Consider the following 6000-nt stretch of genomic DNA (forward strand, 5'->3'; position numbering starts at 1 on the left):
GAGTGATATATCCCCTGAAGGAACTGTAGGAACCACGTGGTATCTCCGCACATGTGACACCGCGTTACCCAGCAATCGATAAAGATGCTTCCGGTAAACGGGAATCTTGATTCACTCTGCAAACTCTTACATGCTAATTAGCGAGATAGGTTTTGTTTTTTTCGCTTTTCTCCTGCCAAACCCCACCTAAAAGGAACAATTAAACAAAACATATAAATGCACGCAAAAGCGCAAAAGGTCTTTTCCGTTCCAGGGGGGTGGAGGAGGGAGAACTGCAAAAACTCAAACTCCAACGATGGAGCAGTTGCGTGTCGTGTGTCTCGGTCCCGGTCCCGGTGTTTGCGAAAGGTAAAAGAACCCTTTAACGAAACCAGGAAGACAAGCACGCTTCTTAGCATATGTATGTATGCAGTACCGATGAGAAAACGGAAAAATCTAAAGGAAGTCAGCAAACGGATGGCGTTGCAGATAGAGTAGCACACGGGGCGGGAAAAAAAGCCCCAAAACGATGGCGAGTTGGCATGAGTGGGTCCACGCGACGCAGGAGACGAATAAAAGTTCAACTCATAAATTAATTTACCTCTTTTCGTGAGCTTTGCTTTCATTTCCCTTTGGTAAGATTGGGCTCTTTTGGTGTGAGTTGCTCTTTCTTTTTATAGCTTTGTTTGGCATGGTGTAGATTTCTTCGCATCCTTTGCTTCCGTTATTTGTGCGAGTTGATATACTGTTTGTACATTGGTTGTTTGGTGGATCTTATTTACCCTTTTTTTTAATAGAACATTCACTCAATAGACACAATATGTGCTTTTGAATATCTCACAACGATTCGCTATGAGCAGCTGATGAGCTTTTAATCGATCACATCTTCCAAAGCATCCCGTACCAGGGGATGAATCGTGTTCCGTTTCCGTGTTACGATGTGGTGCGCAAGTAAAGATGCCGCACTTGCTGCCATACTGTTACGTTGGAAGAGTGAAGAAAAAAAACAACATGTGTAACCTCACCTCACAAATAAGGCCTACCACGCACACCACGGGGTGACGGTGAACATTACAACAAGCGACACACAGGACGGACGAGGACCGCAGTCGCAGTTCGTCGATATAATGAGCAAATAGTCGCTAATCATCGCTGACCTTCACGGTGTGGTTTGTTTTCCCACATAAACCAACAAAACGCCCCGTCTCCTACCCACGGAGTTCGTCCACCCCACCACTGTACGCACGGGGTGGGAGGGGACGGTCGTCCATTTTCTCCCACCTGTCCACCATTGGCAAAAGGAAGAACCGTCACGAAACCGCTCAAAACCTATCCCACGGTTGCGTAGCCGTTTGGACAAAGTGTTCGATGAAAGGATCCGTCCACTTTCGGAGGCAGGAACCTAGCCGGCAAGATCGTTAGCTCGGTTGGTGTTGCGCCTAGGTAGGGTGCCTAGGTGCGCTAGCGGGCAGCGAAACCTGGAGGAATTCAATCAAAACCCAAATTAATGGTTTACGGCGTGGTTTTGTGATATTGGATTTTATAGCTACTTCGCACGGAAGGATTAACGCTCATAATTAAGAGACTGCGTTTCCTTGAATCTATTCGTTACCCGAGCACACGTTTCTATCGAATGGAGTTTGAAACGCTGGAGAAAAAGAAGCAGCTTGAGGGGGTTGTTCGCTTTGCCAGCTTCAACACGTTGGGGTTTTTGTTTGACTTAAAAAGTTCTCGACTTTCTTTCTCGAGTTCTTTAACTTTACCTTGAAGTACATTAGACACTCCGTCCCAAAGTTTGCAGGTCGAATAGTGGAGCAGTGCGGGAGTAGTGTACAAGGAAGTTCAAACTTCAACCTTGATCAGCTCTAAACCAAGTTTCCAAATTGGGCAGTCATTATACTTTGAGAACAACTTGTTTGGTTTAAATTCTGTTTAATATCTTTGCATTTTACATACTTTACTATAGTCGTACTCTTACTATAGTCGTTGTACGTAGCAATTTTTCGCAAGAGCACTTCACTTCCAGCTTCTGCATCTATTTTTAGACTAGATTGTATGTCTATCAATCTGACGAGCCATTTATTATTGATTCGTTTATATTAAAAATATTAGTTTATTACTAATTCCAACAGTACTGTCTCGATAATGTCCACCGCTTAGCAAAATTGCCGTCAGAAGTGTTTAGCTGGACCTCAAGCTTAACGACTAAAGAAATTACAAATTATTGATTTAAAAATGTATGTTCGTATCCCGAAAACATTTCAGTCCACCACTATCATCTTAAAATTACTGCAAAACTATATCAATATTGCCTCGGGCTTATAATGTTGTCATTACTAAGACAATTTTAAAACACATTCCACAAATTTGCAAAAATGTCCAATCACAGCAATCGCAACGCTCTTCTGGAGGATGTTTCTTTTCTGCCCTTGCCAGGGTTGGGAACTTGAGCGTCGGAACAGCGGAAACGGCGTGCGGGCCGACGAACCGCCGAACAATTGCACATAAAACAAGTGTCAGTGGCCTGTTCCAAATTTGCCCGCATCTGTGCGGCCTGATGCAAGATCGGCGTATTGTTTGCCGCCGCAGCAACACAAACCAAGTCCCCGATGATGGCGACTCCCCAAAAAGTACAACCTTGTACACCGCCAAGGATGGACAGTGTGCCCCCATTCCCCCCAAAGCAGCACCACGATCGTACGGCAGGAAAGAGAACGTACAGTAATTATAAACGATTCCGTAAGGTCGTAAAACTTTTCCGACGCAACTCGGGCAGGATCCATAGTTATGAGTACGCGGTGCAGCGCGCACCCATGTGTCGGTCCTGTCCCAAGCTTCATCTCCCGGGGATTCTACCACCGGATATGTTCCAAACCCACACACACACACACACACGCATACGCACAGTACGTTGAACTCGGATTGAATCCAGAATTGTTCGATGCCTCACCCAGCTGCGGGTTGACAGCATTGGAGCCGTCCAGCGCTTAGACGACTCCCCAGCTGGGCTGGGATCGGATGGGATGGGAGACGAAGTTTTTCATAAGTCACGCGGTCCGCAGCCCTTATGCAGCGCTGCAACCGCTGGTGGGCCCGCGGACGGTAGAAGGGGATCCCGTTCCGGTTGGGCGGTTTGCAGTGCGATTAAGCGCAGCTATACAGCCGGCCCTACTCGGCCAGCTCTCGCTTTTGTCTCGGCGCTCGCGGCACTAGCTGGCCGGCCGACAGGGGGCTTACCACGGTTCCAGTCCGCTCGACTGCTGCTGCCACGCTCGGTTGCTCTTGGTGATGCGTACACGGAGCGAACACACCCTTTTCGGGGTTGGGTTGGGCACCGGTGGAACGACGGATGTCCGTAGTTGGAGCAGGGCGAGGTCGCCATCCTGCCGTTGCGAGCTGCTATTAGCGAAGGCGGCAGTGGCAATTGCACAAGAGGGTACCTGTCCATGGTGGCAACCAGCAGTGCGTGAGGCACATGACGTACGCCGATCGCACGATGAAGGATCCTAGGCCAGCGAAACGGAACGACGTACCCCGTACTGCCGTGTCGTGGCGAGGTACATTCCTGTGGTTTTGCGGGATTTAACTGCCAAGTGTTTTGCCGTGATCCGACACGAGTAGAGCGATCTATGAGTTTGATGGTAAAGCAATGTTAGTGAATGTTTTCTGGTAAAAGAGACTTCCCTTTGAATTTCTTTCCCGACAAGTGAAACAAAATTTCAATCTTAACCGGTATCATTCGGTCGATGGAAGACATCACCCCATTCGAGTATCGTTTTAAATATCCATCACCTTTCTTTCGATCATGCTTAACAAAGTCACATTTAACAAAACCAAAACCCGTTCCTTTAGTGATAACGGTGCACGCACGGTGCTTTGCTCGTCTTTCGCTCGCTGCTTGATGAGCATAATTCAATCGGACAGTTAACCGAGGGTGAAAACGATCGTAAAATTCACATTTTTGATCGGCCTCGGCAAGTTGGCTGCATCGAACTATTTACGATCGTTAACGATCAATCAAATGCGCCCTCGAAAAGGAGTCGAAATGGGTTCGGGGGGGGTTTTTGGTTGCACTGAGAAAGCTGATCCCAGCCCGTTCTGAGATCGATCGGGTTGCGCACCATACAAAAGCGACGCGAAATGGGAATGGTCCAGGACGCAAAGAGCAGAGCATTAAATGTGTTCGGGAAAAGGATACTTAGAGCGGTCTTTTGCCAGTCTAGTAGTTTAGTGGGGGTAGTTTATGCTGACTTACTGTAAAACACTCTGGCGGAAAATAATTAAGTATAATGTTGTGCTTAATCAATCATTTGAAAGAAAGTCTTTTGAAGCATGAGCGGCCTAAGAATAGATTTACAAATTTCCTTATTATTATACGGATATAATTTGATTGACCAGAGCGGCCCGGTGGCATGATGGTAGCGGTGAAAATAGACCTCTTGAGGTTGTTGTGCCGGGAAATAAAAGGAATCTGATTGACTTATCTATGTGTAACTATTTGCCCAAGGATTCTTTTAAGAAGAACCCTTTATATAAATTTCGATTCATAACTTAGTTCTTAAAATATTAATTATTTTTACAAGCTTCTTCTATAAAATTGTCGGATGTTAATGATGTTAATGAGTCGGATGAGAATGAGTGAATTTTTCTTGTATTTGAGAAAAGTCCATCATATGAATTTTCACGATGAGTTATTCAGAGTTAAATCTAAAATATCATCCAGAGAATTGTGATCATCCAGATCAAGAGTGAGAGTATGAATGAGTTTATGAAGAGTTGACCCTCCAAAGATTCATGAATCTTCAACGATGCTTCTACGCAGAACAGTCGACTCTCAAAAGGTTCATGAACCTTTAAAGATTTTGCTTAATAAATTGACTGTCAAAAGACTCGTGAACCTTCAAAAATTAATTATTTCCACAGAATTAAGAATTAAGAGTTAATTATTAAGAGTTAGTTCATTCATTCGCTTTAAGAATTCATCCAGGTTCATCCTACATAAGTTTTGAAGCATCCAAGTAGCCCAGGATATAAATATAAGGTAATTCATGGGGAATACAACAAAATTCACAAAAAAAGAAAGCAAAACTCGAAAGATGAAACATTTAATACGAGTACAGAGCAGAAACAACGAACCATCTTGTAGCAACCAAACATCTCGTCTCGACGCACACGGTACATGGTTGCAAGAGAGCTGGTAAATGAAGAAGATAAATGAAGAACTATACAAAACCGAGAAAGAGACAAAGAGAAAGAAAAAAGAGAGAGAGAGAATAATAAGAAGAAGAAGAAGAAGAAAAAATGGCAAGCCAGGATTTTTATGGTGCAGAAATGTAAATGACTCCGCGACATCGGCAGCAATAAAACAAACCAGCGCAGTACCGTACGCAGACCAAGGGAATGGCTTTGGATAAATAAAGGTAATAAAATGCCGAACTTTTTCCAACCCGTACGGAGGCGAACCGGGCGTGCAAATGTAGGCACGGGAATAACCGGCCGGACGGAAACGGTCGCAAAACCCGCGCCAAATAGCGACGACAGAGAACGGTTCGTTGGATGCTTCCTGTACTCCTTCCAAACGCGCATTGATGCGTTTCACAGTGCGGGACAGTTTTTCACCGTCGCTAGTGTGACGGGAGTGATTTCGATGCTTAGTAGCTCCTGGTTTCTATTTCTGTAGAGAAAAAAACCACAGCGGTATGCAGCGATCTACGAGCTTCTTATATTGCCACTTGCACGGATAAATTTTGTAACGTACTGTAATATCCTGCCGGTTGGAGTTGGCACGATCATTATGGTATTCTACACCTGAGCGGAAAGAGGATTTGCTAATGCAAAATCGATCGGTTGAAGCAGAAATCAACATTTTCGATGATCCTCAGCAGCAGGGCAGCAGTCTCCTCCGCGTTGGTTAAGATGGCTTCAGGCTTTGCTCAGTAGTTTTTTTTTTGCAGCATGATCCCCAACTAAGGGAAGGATTGTGGTGACAAAATGAACGGGGATCTCGCATTACGACATGAG

The sequence above is a fragment of the Anopheles moucheti genome, chromosome 2, assembly GCF_943734755.1.
Source record: "Anopheles moucheti chromosome 2, idAnoMoucSN_F20_07, whole genome shotgun sequence".
Classification (NCBI taxonomy): Eukaryota; Metazoa; Arthropoda; class Insecta; order Diptera; family Culicidae; genus Anopheles; species Anopheles moucheti.